A 17,711-nucleotide genomic window follows, 5' to 3' on the forward strand; every position below is an offset into this window, starting at 1 on the left:
AAGCCCCAAAGGATCCTGCTTCCCTGGGGATCGAGCTATGCAATTTTCAAGGGCAGCAAACTCCATCCCACCAGAAGCACTACACACAAGTACCTCTCCTAAATTCTGAATTAACTTCTAATGCTGCCAAAATTTACAAAGAGAGCTTTTGGTGTCTATGGAAACAGTTCTTGGAGGGCCTGAGATGGAACAACACAGTTGTTACATGCTGCTTGATAAAATACTCAACGCTTAAAGTTGGTTCTTGGTTGTATGGTCCTAATTTTCTAGTTCCTGACTTGAAGACAAGGGCTTTCACTCCATTTCAGATAAGTCACAAAAGCAGAAACCCTTACATTAAACAAAACTTCAGTCTAGAGAAAGCATTAGAAGAAATCAAGATGTTTCCCCAGCAGCTCAGTAGCCACTAACTCTGCAACCATCCATCAGTATCAGCCAGCCTCTGGAGAGCAGGCATGCAGAGCACCAACAACTTGAACTGCAGCTGCTTTAACCTTGATTGCAGTGAGATGGCCAGTGCAGCAACAAAGACCATCTCCCTCGGCGAGGCTGGGGTCAGCTCTGAGCCCAGGCGGGCACCGACTGGGGTGGCCATACTTCCCCGGGCCGGTGGGAAGCAATTGTCAGCTCCCAGTTCTGGCATAGCAGGCATAAACCAGGCTAACAGTCTCCTTATCTTAGAAAATTAAGCTGATCCAACAGCAGCGTTGATGTATGGGGAGGTAAAGGAGAGGAAAATAGTATTAAACACAAGTTTAATTATACCTGCCTGACTTTATTTACTAAAAGGGCAGAAAACTCAGGTGCAAATTCCACAGTGCTTTGGTCACTCAGGTTTTGTGTCTGCTCATGCCTCGCGGCAAGTACCAGCTAACTGGGAATAACAGAAACCTTGTAAAAAAAAAAAAAAACAAACAAAAAACCAACCTAACAAAAAACCCCACATTTACTGCATTTATTGAAGGCGGTAAATAGGCGGTAAATGACAACAACAACAAAAATCTTCCTCTAAATTCTCCTCTGGAGAGTCACTGCGTATGACACTGTTGCAAGAACTTGGGGTCACAGAGAGCATAACTTTAATGCCGCAAATCAGATAGTCACTTAAAGTGGCCCTAAAACAAAGTTACAGATCCATCTAGAACAAGGCATATGTATAGTAAAAGAATTAAAATGCTACTAAATTTGTTACTTTTATTTATTGTGGATATAAAAACCTACGATGTGAAGCAGAACAAGCCTAACAATTACATACCTGTCAGTCATCGGTCCCTTCACAACCTGTGTACAGCCTATAGACTGCCACGGTGTCCTTAGCATGCTGCTCTGCACAACAATCTCACACATTCATGCAGTACCTAGTACAACAATTTCCCAAACCTTGCCACAGACTGTTGTTTTAGAACATAACATCATCAATATTTTAAGCAAGAATCATAAAACAAACTCAAATAGTACAAAAAGCAAGCTCAGAGAGACCTTTCTAAACTACTTCAGGTCTCTGGAATTAAAATAGGACAAAAAAGCTACATCAAGATGTTTCACTGATATTTAACTATGCATTAAAAAAAGTAAATAAATTAAAAGCCTGATCCTCAGATATTTCGGTTTTGTCCCATATATCTTGACTCTAGAAAGATTAAAAGAGCCATCACTACGTATTAAAAAACCCAAACAAACACAAAACCCAAACCAAACCAAAGCAAAAAAACAGGTAAATGCAAACAAGCTTCCTGCCTCAGTATGCCCCTGAACAAAGTATTTCCTGGGCATCTGTCAAGAGGATCCCAAGAGGAAATCTAAACAGCAGCTGACTAATCACTGCCTTGGCAGGCAGAAGGCAAATACTGAAACTTCCATAGCTGCACCAACTCGGTATTTATTGAATCGTGATCATCTGCCGAGCCCTTAACAACGTAATCCAAATATAAAGCTGTCAGGCTTCATATTGTTGTGAAACAAGGAAACGCATTTTGTCAAACCAATAGGGAAATAGTCTTCTCCAATAAACAGCAAAACCATCGTTATAAAACACGGTAACACCAATGTCCTGTTCAATAAAATGAGAACATATTTCAATCTCACTTGGGAAACTCCATCAAACGTTTTAAAGCCAGTACTCTACTTGGAGCTCCAACAATGAACTAGTCAAATGATACTTGTTTTGCTTGTCAGCAGGAATAGTGTTGCAATAGAGTAACAGTAAAAAAAAAAAAAAAAAAATTTTTTTTTGAAATTTCTCCACCCAGGTACAATTTCCATGTTCACCAACTTGCATGTTTTTAAAAACTTTCCTATACTTACTAGATTTATTTCTTCACTATGTGTTACTGGAGAAAGAAACATTGAAAAACACAACCTACTCACAGGAGGACTGAATATGCACTTCCAAAACTGCAGCTAGAATACTACGCCTAACGTTAATCTCTGGGGTGGGGGTTTCCCCCCCCAAGGACTTTCTAGCAGATGCACGATTACTCCACTTACATTTTCCCCCAAGGGACAGAAGTTATTATTCTGTCATCTTCAGCTGTAACACATTGCTCATCTTGCCAGTAACTGAGATTTTAAGCTAAAAAGGGAGCATGAAACCAAGACAGCCTGTTAGGTAAATACAGCAACTGAACAGACATTTGCAGGACTGCAATCCAAACAACCAAAAAAAGAAATCAGAGCCCACAGAGTACTTTGATGGCTCTATCAAAGCAGACACCTGTATTTAAGAGACTCAAGTCTATACCCCAGCTTATACACCGATAGGTTTAAGAACAGTTTTTCATCCATGGGCACACATTTAAAGAACAGCTCTAACAATGTCTGAGAACTTAAGTTTGTAATTGAAAAGACAGCTCACGAGCTACTCTTGGGCAACGTTGCGGGTTTGTTTTTTTTTAAATAACCTGGTCATCAATATCAAGTCCTGGGCAAGCAAAACAAAACAACCACTTCCTAAGGATCAATTATCCATCCTTTCTGACAACACAGATATAAAGCGAAGTATTTAATCCAGATGACCATTTTGTAAACCTGACTGTTAGAAACTGAAACTGAGCTCTGAAACAGCTAGGTAGGGCACACCGAGACACGACTGGGGTAATCCCCACCTCTTCACACTACTAGCAAAACCAGCAAATTCAGCAGAACTTGGAGGAACAGAGTCCTTCAGAAAAAAGAGGCTCTGCTTTACACAGAAAAGCAGGAAGTATCCAGAGGTGCATGCTTTTTGTCTTAGGACTAGCATTCTTGATCTAAAAAGACTGCAGTGGGCTTCAAACGGAAAAAAATTGGCTTAAAACAGAACAGAGGCATTGAGCAGCACAATTCAAAGCATATGGATGGTTCATCCAGTCAACATGGAAAGATTTTTTTTTTCAGCTGATGGCAGCAATTGACATGGCTAATTATTAGCTATTGCTATTTTTAGGGCATAAGATGAATACATCCAATGCAGTTGCTTAAACACAAGATGTTTTTATACCATGAAAGACAGAGGAAGGGGTAGTAAACCACACCAGGAGCCCAGCTTCTCACCACACAAATTCTCAGAGGGATCTGTAATATCAGGGAGAAAACAAAATACCATTTGTTTTATGTGTAAGGTGAAATTCCTACAGTTGCCACCTAATTTTCCACCAGCTGGTATAAGCAACAAATGACATAATAGCTGTAGGTGAGCATTACAGCATCTCCAAAAGAACTGTTACCTTGGGACACGGCATGGCAGTCCATCTCCCAGCCTGATAATCATCAAATTGGTAACATGGGTTCAGTTAATGCTTCTACAGTTCTTGCTCGCTATTTAATCCTCACAAAGCAGCAGTCAGAACTGAAGTCCTTCGATGGCAGGATATTGCATTTCTATTCTCACTTCAGTGATCCCAGCCAAATGCTTTAATAGAGTATCGTCCTTCATTAAAAATGTATTAATCAACTAATCTACCTGTAACAAGAGCTTCTACAAGGGAATGGGCAAATAATAAAACTAGGTTTGCTTCCAAAGTATAAGAGACAGATCGCATATTACTCAAAACAGGTATGAAATTTTACTGGTAACAAGTGCTTAGACAGGTGGATAGAGGTATCTTCTAAACAACTCAAACCTTCTAGCTAATCTTTATGATGTTTTAAGAAAAATGAAGTAGTTACTCGAAATAGCATGAATCAGCACAAACAGGCCAAGGAAATAACCTTTGTTCCAAACACTACTAAGCTTCGATTAGATTGCCATGCAAATTACATGCTTTAAGGTCATCAATTTATACAGCTACTTCATACATAACAGTTATATTTACTTCATTGAATGACTACTTTAAAATAATTGAACACACCCAAAACTACTTCTTCAAGGGGAACGATTTCTGTCAGTCATTTGTTCTGAAACACACTGACTTTTGTATGCATCCTTACAGTATGCCATGACTGTGGTAAAGCCCAGCTCTTGAAATGCCTCGGAGAAAGGCAACCACAAGAGTTTAGATACCTATTTTAAGTCACCTGTGACTGGAGGCTTGCTCTTGCTCATCTGAGGCAGCCTCCATGAAGTACCGTCAACGTCGTACATTAGAAGCGGGGCAAACTGAATCCCAAAGCTGAAGCCTCAACTCCTCTAGGCCAACCAAGTACACTTTGCATTAGGCAAAAAAACATAGCTTGTAATTCAGAACATATCATATGCCACGTGTGCCCTTTAGTATCATCCTAAGTGCTCCCAATGACTATCAGAAATGGCATGGCTTGGTGCTTGGTACAACTGACAGGCAGACTCTGCCCAGACATTGCAGACAATTAGGTTCCTGGCAGCTGATGTAGAGGCACACCCCAGTTCCCAGTGTTGCTTCAGGAAAACAGAACTGCTGAACGCTTATACCACGCATTGCAAATGGGTCAGCTTACAGACAAACCGCTCCAGTGGAAATACATCAGAGCTGAGGAAATAAGCAGAGGTTTGCTCATCTGTCAGAGCTCCCACAGCTCGACTATTCCATGTACAGTAACAACATTCTGGGTCAGGCATGCTTTTCTAAAATAAGTATGCTCAAACCACACTTGAGAGCATAAGCTAATCAAAACCGAGATAGTACGAGAAACAAACTCCTAACCCTACACGCGTTCTTCACTGCACTGTGACCTTGGAGAAGGTCACACCTTGAAACTGCCAACGCATGCCTAACATGAGGTGACCCAGAACTCCCACCAAAAAAAGGTTAAAATTCAAGCGATTAAAATATGGCTACAGATAAAATGCTCACAGGGAAGTAGTGCACCTACGAATCCCAGGACACCAGAACACACACGTCATACCTGATGAGTCCAAGATCTTGACCACTCAACAGAACCACAAGATTCAAACAGCACTTTTGGAGACTCAGGCTATTACTGCAACATGAGAAATCCTTGGGGAACCTGTTTTGTAAGCAACAGGTCTCATATGAGTCAGCTTGGTTGTACTGTTGTCTTGGCTGTAGACAGCATCTATTGCTGTCGTTCACCCATCCCCAAGTTTATACACATATGCACGTATAAATACATACACACACAATTTTTAAATATGAAGTATATATATTTTGATTTACAATAGTACCTCATCTCACAAAAAACATTTATAAAAAATGTCACCTCAAGCAATTTGTGACCACAAATTGTGCAGAGGTTACTTAGAATTTAGTCTGAATAGCAGAGGTTCATTTCACTTTCCACAAGCGTTAGCGTCATGAAGTTAACATCTTGTTGTATCTATTGATTAGAAATAATGCATCTTGCACAATCTGTACACTAACAGAGAATGAGCAATAACATCAGCATTAATATCCACCAGAGGAAGATGACCTGAAGATGGTTAAATTCTAGTGAATAAATGATTTCTCCTTATCACCCCTTACCACCAATTTTGAAATTTTAGTGCCAGGATAAAAATGTGGGAATACCACAGTGCAGACTACTGATGGAGAGTTGCGTGTTAGCAGATAAATGCTAAGGCGCCATAAGCCCACAGTTACTCACTCAAAACTTTTATGCTTATCAACTTACCCATGTTTGAAGCGGGCAAAGAGAAGTGCCATAATTGTACAGATTAAGGATGCTGGAGAAATAAAGACATTCTATAAGCAAACCTGCACTGTTATTTCCCACAATATAAACAAACTGCTTTGGCAAAACATGGGTACTAGAATGAGGCTATTCTGCCACGAAGAAATGCCTTGACACAGTACTGGGAGACAGCTATGGCGTCTCTTTCAGTTTGTACTGCAATAGGAAACATGCACACCCAGCCTCATATAATGTACCGAGGGCAACCACTCATTAAAAAAGGTGTTTCCAAAAAGGTGTTTCAGCTATAGCTTTTCAACTGCAAGGATCAAGGACTTACCAAACTGGACTACTTCCAGCTCAAAGAGATTTTTTTATTGGCATCATACACAGCCAACCTTGTAATATCCACAGATCTTTCTTTTACAAGGTATCAACTCCAGTCCCTCCTTAGATGCCATAATGACCCTAATTACCTGCACCATCAGGAGGTAAACACCAGTGTAAAATTGTAACACTTTGGTACCACCAAGCTCTGTGAAATTTTACTGTCTCCAAGAGCTATTCTTTCCAAACTTGGTTGAAGGCAAGTGACAGTTTCTCCAATGAACATACTGAAGACCCAAACAAGCTGAGATACCAAAACCCTAAAACCCTCTGGAGAGGGGTAACCAGAAAGAGGGAGTACAGTTTTGTACTGTTGACAGATGTCCAAGACCAACCTTGGGGGTGGGAGGGAGGGAGAAAAAAATAAAAAGCACAGTATCAGCAGAAAAAAAATGAAAACATGGGGGACACCAGCTTCCAAATGCCTTCACTCCTAATGCTTCCCATCTCAGTTCTGCATGATCACATCAACTGGAGAAAAGCACCTCATTTAAAAACCAAAACAACACACCCTCCTCATAGAGGAAGCACTAGAATTAAACTAGTGGCCATTGTGTACTCACCAATATAGCTACCTATTAAAATGTTAAGATTGCTATATATGAAAATGAATATGAAGGACATTACAATATAAGTGAATTGATCACTATGAGCCAACAGGACTCTACACAAGGAAGAGATTAACTAGTCACCAACAATTTAACAGAAAATAGTAACAGCAAAGAGACACCCATAGCCTACAGTCCAAGTTGCCTGAGGCTAAGCAAGGGTGGTTGAATATGGGCCACTTGCAGAAACAAAATAATAATTTTACCCATTATCTGCACTAGGATTTCTCATTAACAGATATGCAGACTTTCCATCATTTAAAGTCCAAGTCAAGACAAGTTATCTTTGCAGAAGATAATAAAGTTGGTAACCTTTGTTCAAGCTGTAGGTTCGAGTGTACTCTGAAGGGGTTTCAACCTGCCTTTTACAGAGATCATTACGTTGCCTCTCAAGGTTCATGTTATAAAACAGCATATCTTTGTTCTAATAAAGGAAAAAATAATTATTTTTGTGCACACAAACTGCATTGTTTGGTGTGGAAAATTTTTGGAACTTCAGAGTTATTTTCCTAGATATTACCCTCCCCCAGCAAAACCAGCAGGTATTTTAAACTGCCTGTAAAAAATAAAGGCTACTTCCTGCTAACAAGGTTGGAGATTACACAGCAACACACTTTTTCTCTCAGCATCTAAAACTGACGCTAAAGATATTTTCCTAAACTGACCTTTATCCAACGCAGTTTGTGACTGAACCAAGAGACTGCATTACAGATGTAGCTTGAAACGCTCGTACCGTCAGCACACAGAGACCACCAGCTGCTCAGGAAGAATCCCCTGTTTTGGACTTTAAGTTAGGCTCCATCTGTAACGAAACAATGTTAGAAAATGGTTTCTTGGCTGCCTTCCACCTCATGAGACTATGTGCATGCAATAACAAAAGAAAATTTCTTTTAGGCAAATAGTGAAATTAACTTGTCTTGCAAAACTTTCTTAACAAAAAGAGATTTCTGGTTAGTTGTCCAAACCCTTTCATGCTACCTCCTCTTCCTCCTCTCAGGCAGAAAGTCACTTTGGCAAATGACCCGGTTCTTTCCTTGATTTGTTTCCTGTTTTCTCTACACTGCTTATTCTTTCCCCCCTCCTTGTTTTTTCCTTTAGATGTTGCTTTTGTTTTACATCTCCCTGTGCATAACTGTACACCATTTTGCAAACAAAAGCATCCAGGAACGTGCTGAAATTGTCTGTCTCTACTATCAAATTAAAAATATATTTCTAATTTATATAAGAACACAGCACTAAACACAGCACTGCACATTACAGAATAATTTTGTAAGCTTGCCGAAAAGCAAAGGTGCAGCAGCAGTGCTCTGTCACAGAGCACAGCGTCTTCAAAGCAGGGTTGAGAGCACATGCACCATCACTCTCCTACGGATATAACGAGAATCATGTTCTTCACCCCTGACAAGTACAGAAACACAGAGAGGTTAAGTGATTTGCCCAAGGCCATATGGTAAGTCACAGACAAAGCCAGGGTTCGGTTTCAGAAGCTCCTGGCTAATATCCTGCATTCAATTACATCTACACAAAGTATCTCATTTAACAGAGGCCAGATAAAGGAAACAGCCAAGGGAGAACAAACCCCCTCATAATTAAAAAAAAAAAAAAAAAAAAAAAAAATCAATCAAACCCCTTCCCATATTTAAAAGCAGGCAGCACATTACACTCAGGCCCAATATGATTTCCTATGCCATCAAAATAAAAGCCACAACAACAAGAGCACAGAAAATAAGTTCTAGCTGATTTAAATAGAGGGTTTTAATTCCAAGTGAGAAAGTGGCTTTTTGAATCCACCATCACAAACTGCAAAGCAAGGGACTAGAACATTCACAGGCTGTCTCACAAGGGAGAATTAAATGAAGAGAACAGTTTAGAAGTTACCAAAAATAATCTTTATGATACCTACAAGTCAACAGAGAGACAAATACAGGTCTGAGACAGATACAAAAGCAACCACACTCTAATGTGAATGTCAGTAACAGCAATGCAGAAGCTACCAAGGAAAAACACAAAATGACCAAATACCACTTGACACCTGAACCAGACTTTGAAGAGAAAGACAAATAAAAAACCAGAACCAAACAGAAAATTGTGAGCAAATCTGAGCCAGTAGAGACATTTACTTATGCAAGAAGTTAAGCCCAAGGACTCTAGCAGCAGTTACAGAGGTAGGGACTGTACAAGGACCAGGTTAGCTGTATGTCCCACTGACTGGCCCAGGGCACTCTTCAGCTATTTACATCCAGACCCCCCACCACACACACAAGATAAAAAGACACTGCACTGTTACTCATTACCAGAAACTATTTACTGCCAGAAGCGCCCTGTACAGTATGCCTTCTTCAGTTTCAAAACGTTTCTGCTGACATTCAAGCCAGTGGTGAAACGCTTCATTAGCTGCTCCATTTAACACAGTTCCATTCAGACTCTTAAGAGAAGGGATGCTATTTAAGCTGTAGACACAAAGCAGTAGGAAACATGACCAAGATACTGATTTTTTGGGGGGGGGTCAAAAAAATGCTTTTCATCTCCCAAGTGAGTGACCGACCTCCCAAGTAACCTTTCCAGTGTTTTCTGTTGCAGAATTGTGACGGTACCTTAATATGGACACCTATTACTCTTCTAAAGGCTGTATAAACATCGACTATTGAGTAATCACCCCGCAACCATGAAAACTATTTTCCTCATTTATATAAGGGGGGAGGGGGGGAAGCCAGAAGCAGAGCAACTAGCCCAAGGCCACAAAAGCCAGTCAGTAAAACGCCGGTATCTGCCAGAGCTCAGGGAGAAAGCTAAGCTGCGTTTGTTCCCCTGTGCCTTACCTCCCAGCAAACACTTGTTCTTCCTTTAACCCAAAGTTTCAGACCGGGGAGACTCTGCGGTCAGGCTGATGATCAACTGACGCGCATCTCTTTGGGTGGAAGTGAGAGAGAGACTCAAATCACCGAGAGGGTTTTTTAGATCGACGCCGCCGAAACGTGCTGTCCCTCAGGGTGAGAAGGTGAGAAGAGCCCCGCACGCCGGCAGCCCGGTCGGTACCGGCCCCGCCGGCCAGGCAGGGCGCGAGCAAAGGCCTCACCTGGCGGAAGGGCCCTCGTGGTCCCCTGACGAAGCCGCTCCTCTCCAAATGAGTATTTAATTGTGTAAATATTCATTGCGCGACTGGACCTCCCCAGTCCAATGGAAAACGAGCTCCCTCAGGGTCCGGCCCCGCCCGGGCAAACAGCGTCCGCCCCGTGAGGCAGAGCCATCGCCGCCTTCACACCCTCAGCCCCAACCGGCAGATCGAGGCCTTTCAGCTTCCAAACCTCCCAACAAAACCCCACCAGGCTCCAGATTAAGGAGGTGGTAGTCCGAGAACCGTTTCGGGGCCGCGCTGGCGCCAGCTCTGACCTCTCCCGTGGCACGGGTGCGGGAGGAGGAGGCGGCGGCGGGGGCGGTTTGTGACAGAGCTCTGCCCCGCCAGACCCCGGCCCCGACCCGCCACCGAGCGCTTCTCGGGGGCTGCCGGGCTGCCTCGACGGGGCCGACGTACCTACCGGACGACGCCCCGCTGTGCGCCCCAGCCGGCGCAGCCGCTCCAGGGCTTCGCTCCCCCGGCCCCGCCGCGCCCGCGCTCCCCCGCACGGCGGCCCAGCCTCGCCGGACTTTGCTGCCGGCGCGGCCGCAAACCCGCGCGGCGGCGGGAGATACCCGGGGCTTGCCCCGCGGGGGCGGCTGGGGACCGGCCCCGCTCCCCTGGCACCCAAGCGCCCCCGTTCCGGCAGGAGCCGCCGCTCCTCGGCGGGCGCAGCCGGCGGAGGCAGCGCCCGGTTCCCGGCAGCGGCGCGGCCCCAGCCCGCCCGCCGGCAGCACCTGTGGGCGCGGGTCCCGGCGCCGCTCGCTCGCTCTCTCAGGGCTCTCTCATGCCTCCGACGGCCCCGCTCCCGCCGGGCCTCCCCGCGGGAACCGCCGTCAGACCGGACAAACGGGTTCCCCCAGTTCGCCGGGCCGGCCCCGCCGCGCAGGAGGAGGGGAGGGGCCGCGCCGGCCCCGGCCCTGTCCCTATACCTGTCCACGGCACGGCCGCCGCCCCCGGCCCAAGAGAGGGGAGGCGGCGGCGGCGGTGACGGGACCCTCCGGCCCCCGGGGCCACGGCTCCGGTTACACGGCGGCGCCGCCCCCGCCCGGCCGCGCAGCACGGCTGGTGCCGCCCCCGCCCCGGCAGGTGAGGGGTGGGAGTGCGCCGTCCGCGGGTAGCGGGGCCGGGCGGTCCGTGAGCAGGCCCGGCGCACACGCAGCGGTCCTGCCCCGGCCGAGGTCCTGCAAAAACCCCTTCTCCTTTGCGGAGAGTTCCCCCCCCACACCCCGCCTTTCCGCCGTCCGGGGAAGGCGGGACGGGCGCCGGTTCGCACACAGGGGCTCGGGAAGGAGCAGGGTGGGCTCCCGGGCCTGAAGGGCAGAAAGCCGAATCGTGAGGGGAAAAGTATTGTCAGCGGTAATAAAGAGCAAACAGAAATCATTACCGCGGGGCAGAGAGACTTCGTCTCTCCCCTTTCTCGCAGCACGACGTGTCGCAAGGCCGCCCGCGGCTCTGCCTGCATCCGCACTGCCGTTACGAGGTGTCGGCGGTGGTTGTTCCGTCACCCAGGGGAGATGCCGCGAGTGCTTGAACAGCGGCGCGTTTCTCGTGGGCGATGCGGCACTTGAGGTGCGGGCCGGCTCGCGCGGTGTTTTGGGCCACGTCGCCCTGAAGGTCGTTGGGGAGCGGTGGCTGCCGAACCGTTGTGGGAGGACGAGGACGCAGCCCCAGGCCTCGTCCCCGTCGGTTGACAAAGGCCAGGCGTGCGGAGCGCAGTTGTGCGTCGCTTCGGGCCTGCCCTGAGGCAGCCTGGCCCTAGCTCCATCATTCACTGCTCCGGTGACGGTGATGACTGTCAGAAACTAACGCCGTACCAATGGGGGCTGGGGTGATGGCTACGGCCGTCTGCTCGTCACCCCGCCGCATTGCGGGAGAAGCGGTCTGTCTGGCGCAAGGGCTCAGCGTTCAGTGTGTGCAGGGGTGCTCGGGAGGTCCCTGCTCCCAGCCCAGGCTGTGGCCTGGGCGAACGGATGCCGGCACTGAGGAGGCACAGCTCTTTCTATAGGTGGGACCTCCCTCCCGGTGTTACTTTAAGTGACAGCATTACTTTAACCCACCTTAATTAGTAGGGCTGTACAGTGTTACAGAGAAAGCTTTGTAAGAGGTGCAGGATTTTAACCTTTTGGCCTTTGTAAAAGGTCAGAAAGGACTCCTGGTTCCCAAGTCCTTTTAAGGAAGGATTGGAGAGTTGGAGGATGCTCAGTCATTGTATTGTTAACACTTGAGACCGATAGTTTTGCTTATTAATTAACAAATAAAGCGGTTACGTTTAGGGTTGATAGTAGTGCAGTTCTGCTATATGCTGTATCTATTTGCAATCCTTTTCACTGTATTTTTCTTCTTTCAGGCTGCAGCAAAATACATGTAAACGTCTCGGGAGCCTACTGGGAACTCATCAAATGAATGTGACAAGCTCTGACTGTAAGTTTTAACTCGAGTTTTATGAGCTTTATGAGTTTTCATAAGCCTTAGTATGTGATTGTGGATGCTGCTGTACTTGGCTACTAGTTCCCCTGACTTGAAATCTGGAGATTGAGAGGTTTTGCTAGTTTGTTTGTATCCTGGGTTTGTTGACTGGGTCACCCTGTCTCGAAGGCCTTCACGCTATTGTTTTGCTTTCACACACACACACACAGAGACACGCACCCGCCCCGTATCTGCATTCATGTGGCAGCCCTGGCAGCCATCCTGGCTGCAGGAGGTATCTGGGAGCAAACAGCAACAATGGCCTCATCCTGCTGGCGCTTTGACATCCATGTACACCGGTGCACACAGAATAGGGAGTCCCTCAACCAGGAAAGTATTTAGAAATGGAGTTTAATGAGAATTCAGGACTGACTGTGCCGATCAGGCAGTTCTTCCCCAGACCACCTGGATCCCTCCCTTCTCCACCTGTGGTTCCTCCCCTGACCATCCCACCCTGACCTATCCCCAAAGGCTCTTCCCTGCAACCTGTAATGTGTCTCATGCCCCCGAGGCAGTAGCCCCCCCATCAGTCTGTACGGTTATGGTGACTCGCTGTGATGGGTGTCACCCCCAGACCTCGGGGCTGGTGGCTCTGCAGTGACAGCCCCAACACGGGCTGTGGCAGAGGCTCTGTTGCTCTGGATGGGTCATTTGGGTACTCCTCTCCCCGACCCCCCATGCTCCTTTTTGTGTGGGGAGACGAGGTTTTTAGGGCATAACCTAAGATGAGGAATTAACCCCCACCCTACAAATGTCCTGGGCATTCCAGGGCCCAAGGACAATTTTGAAGCAGTGCAGATACAAGCCAAGAAATTTGGATGAGGTATCAGGAATGGTGGTGTTAGGAAGGGCAGTTTGTGAAGCTGCTGATGGTAGCCTGCACCAGTCTGTGTAGCAGGAAGAATTGCCTAGACTCTTTTTATTGTTTTCCAGAAATCTGTTTCCTGCAGTGCCATTATAAAGATTTTAGAAGTTTATTATATAGCCCAGCTTAGAGCAAAATGGTCACTAAAAGTTCCTAAAGAATAAAGCAATGTTTTTTAAATTATTATGAAGTTTTTGCATGCACTTTTATTCACAAATAATGCAGTTTATGGCAAGTGAAATGCAGATATGTTTACCGATCTCATTAAATAGAAAAAATTGAAAATATTAGCTATCTCTTAAAGTGATGATGGGAACTGTAACATAAGCCAAATGCTCTAGTATTTAATATGCTTTCTGCAATAATGCTTTCTGTTTTTTGCTCAGTGGCTGGCCGCTGTAAGTTAAACATGTGCTTCTGTCATGTTTTCTTTCTAAACCAGCCCAGCTTCTTTATTTTCTTTTAAATGAAACTTTATTTATTTTTTATTTGACTTTATTTGTACAAATGAAGCCTTCAAAACTTTACTGAAAATCGTTTCACTGCATTCTGTTCCTGGTTTTGTTTTGCTACACCTATCCTGGCAGCTCCATTGTTGAAGCTGTGTACGCTAATGCAAATTGAGACTACTCTACCAGCATTCACAGTGCTGTATCTCGTTAAAGACAGGATAAAAGCTGCTTGTTATGGTATCATAATACCTGTTGGTGATGTTTGGATCCATTCTTGTCGTGGGTGTATCTCTCTCTTATGCTTTGTGTTACCACTGTTGATGAGTTCTGCAGTACCTACAGTCACTGTGAGAGCCCCTAGGCAGAGAACCGAGTCATATCCCCAGGCGCCGTGACCAGACTGTGGTTTTGTCCTCCTGATGTGATGACTGGGGAGGTTCGGGTGTGTACACAGGCAGAGACTGCTGCCGCACAAAGTACTTGTCTCCACTCTTGCATCCTAGCTACACACTAGTATCTCCTTACAGCACCTTGGTCGTCAGCAGCAAAAGTCTTCTGCTGTCACAGTGAACTGCATCAAAGGGATTAATGAGGCTGAAAAAGTCACTTCCGGTTTTTTGCTGTGTAAAATATCACCAGGGCTGATTCCCTCATCCAGGTTGTTCAGATCATCTGTGAACTCAAATGTTTGCATTGCATGGAGCAGGGAGTGGTACGGTGGTGGAGGAAAACAGTTGGGGAAGTTGTTCAAAATTGGAAAGAAGTGACATTTGGGTGGCAATACTGGTTTAAATGCACACCAAGTATGGCTTTGGGGTCTTTGCTATGTTGTCAGTTTGCATGATTTGGGTTAATTTCTCCTCAAGAACCAGCTGCTCTTTCCCAACTCCACTTCTTTACCATACAAGGTAGCGTCAAAGCGGTGACTAGTGTTAACAGGAATTTCCAAGATTGTCATCCATTTTAAAACCAGCATCCACCTGCCTCTTGGGCTGAAATTTGCCATGTTGATGAAACCTAAGTGGAATGAAAAGCTTCTTCATACATCAGAATATTTTAGTAAACACAAAATCCCCTTGTCCTTCAGCTGGTGAGGAGGAAACATAATTCCCTGGAAGGCATCTGGTTTGCTCCCCTTTATGCAGACCCCCTCCTGAAGAGGACATTATCCATGTTTAAACATGGTGGCGTTCAGGTGTGTGTGTCCAGGAAATGGTTTCCATGTGGCTATAGCTATACTGGCATCTGATCTGTCGCACCTTTGCTACTCAAGTCATATTACAAAAACGAGTAGGAAAGACTACAGTGGAATTTCTTCTATTCTTGAAATGAGAAATGTAGTTTCTACCTTAAATACATACTTAGTTTGGCATAACACAAGTCTTATTATTGAACAGGTATACAAGTGGGTGGGGGGCAGGGGGAGAAAAAGCTTGGTATCTTGCAGTTTTTAATCCATACACCATCAAACCATCATATCTTTTCATCCCTTGCTGCAGGCTGGTAAAAGTGTGTTTGATCATTGTATATATGGGAGAACCTGGCTGAGGTTAACACTGTTTAGCTATTCATTTATGAGTAGGTGTTGCAGAAATAGAATCTGCCTACTTGTGGATGCTGCTCTATAATAAAAGTGATCTTTGTTTTGGACTGACAGATATGTAAGAGATTGCTCGGTTTACTTTCCAGTAGCAACAATACTCAATTTTCCTGTGCCAGAAAAAGCCTTGTTCAAATAGACTTTTTTTCCCTAGACCTAAATGTGATGCTGGATTCCAAAGTAGTATCTTTCAGCACCTTTCTCTTTTACTACCTGCCTCAAATTCCTCACACAGGAATAGAAACGAAGTTAATTAAAAATCAGTAACATTTTGGCTTTACAAAGCAGCAGAGGTTTACTTATGCATTTGACAATTCCATTTCTGTCCAGGAAGTTAATTCATGTCCAGGGCTGAATGTTTGGTTTCTACACCAGTTTTCATCAGGTAGCTGTATGCACAGCTAGGTTTGCATGACGCCCTTTCAGGAAGAAGATTATTAGAGATAAAAAGGCCCCTTAACAGTGGTTAATTGCTATAGCAGTGATTAATGGCCCTGTCCAAATATTACTTTTTACACGTAACAAAGTACTGGTCTGTGCTTGAGGGAAATGCAGCAGCCATTCTGTAAATCATGGGCATGATGAAGGAACTTCCACTGCTGCCGCTCACAGACCCTGATATTGGTTGGTCCCAGCAAATATCTCCAATTGTTTCTGGATTTTTCTTCTATATACTTTCTTCCTCTCCCTTATTCCTGGGTCTCATCTTTTCACTCAGGCCCCTTTGCCCCGAAATAGCAACATGCTCTAGTCAAAAATACACGCGTTTCTGCACTGTTGCTCCTTCTCTCTTTCCTTCCTCCTACTCCTATTTGCCCCATTTTGTCAGTGTTTGGGACTCACCACGTCAGATCTGAGATTTTCTGGGAAGATAGGAGGACTTGAGCAGAAATGGCTCTTGCTTAGCCTCTCCTTACTGCCAGTCCAGTGGAAACACAAGCCTTGGTACTGTGTCCACAAGTTGATGCGTATTTCGGCACGTGGCGTGTCCCCAGCCCTGCTGTACTTCTGCTTCCTGATGAGTCTCCTGCTCTGCTCTCCGCTGGAGATTTTAGGAAAGGGAACATAGGGGACGAGGGGGCATCCTGCGAAAGGATGTAACCCTCCATAACGAACCGGCGTGTCCTTCATCCTGCTGCACAAAGCCTTGCAAAAGGAGCTACTGTTGTCTCGAAAAGTTAACCCTGGCATCTATTAATTCCTGGTGGATGGAAAGTAAGTTTGTTTTTGATAAACATAATCACTTAGAGATAAGCAAACTGAAAACAAGCGCAGCTGCTGTAATGTTTTGAATCTACCAGTCAGGCTATTATTTAATTCCCATCAGTCTCGTACAGATTTCTGTACAACCCCTGAGGTGAATATAAAGCTGCATGACCTGAGTTTGTTTGGTTTCATTGTATTCCTCATCACCAGTGTGTTTTAGAGCTTCAGACATTATTTCTTTTCTGAGAAGTGGGAATTGTAGCCACGTTTTGCGTGAGGGGGGGGGAAGACACAAACACTGAATTTCTTTTTCTTCAAAACATACGAGCAGTTAGTGGCTAAACTTGAAATCGCACCCAAAACTTTCTGAGTATTGGTCTCTCAAAACCAAAAGCTATCTTTTATTTTGATCATCAATACAGTCCTTTTCAAAATGAGCTGTATAAAATAAGTATATAGTATTACAATAGCAACCCTTGGTTGTCAGTTTTAACGTTGGGGTTTTTTTTCTTGCAATGAGCAGATCTTGATTTAAATAACTGAGCACAGTGTCAAGGCAGGCTTTATTCTTGCTGATAACTAGTTGTTCAAAAATATTGATGGGCACTCGATTTGAACCTAACACTAACAGTTGTTCCTGTGTCGCATACCGGTAATTATATATTTAAGCAGTTCTCTAACGTATTTATTCACATTCGTATTTGAATAATTTCCTAACATGCAGAAAACAGGGAATGGTGTGGCTTTTTTTTCTATTCATATGTAACTCCATTTTGAAACCTGCTATTCAACTAGAAAAGCTCTTTTAGGGGGCTGAGAATGGCATTACCATCAGGGTATTAAACACATAACGAAGTTATGTCATCCCGGCATGTTCTCAGTTTACTTTGACTGGGTTTATTAAACAAAGACCAACTGTAAGTTTGTGAAATGACCAATTATTTCTGTGCCAGACCTCATCTTTGGAGACAGATTTCTTGCC

The 17,711-nt window shown here is 44.9% G+C and overlaps 1 protein-coding gene across 2 annotated transcripts in view; it reads right to left on the minus strand.

Annotated features, from left to right (window-relative positions):
- The window catches only part of ATP8B1 (ATPase phospholipid transporting 8B1), a 45,523-nt gene extending 34,454 nt beyond the window's left edge, over nt 1-11,069 (minus strand). Inside the window, exons 1-3 of one of the 2 annotated variants that reach the window (XM_052778456.1) lie at nt 10,875-11,068; nt 9,842-9,930; nt 7,688-7,824 (exon numbers count right to left, since the gene is read on the minus strand). The gene's annotated coding sequence lies outside the window, so the exon portion shown is untranslated. Of the gene's footprint in view, nt 1-7,687; nt 7,825-9,841; nt 9,931-10,874 lie in introns of both variants that reach the window. The other variant, XM_052778457.1, reaches the window with a different exon arrangement.
- Nucleotides 11,070-17,711: the final 6,642 nt, after the last annotated feature.

The sequence above is a fragment of the Harpia harpyja genome, chromosome Z (assembly GCF_026419915.1).
Source record: "Harpia harpyja isolate bHarHar1 chromosome Z, bHarHar1 primary haplotype, whole genome shotgun sequence".
Taxonomy (NCBI): domain Eukaryota; kingdom Metazoa; phylum Chordata; class Aves; order Accipitriformes; family Accipitridae; genus Harpia; species Harpia harpyja.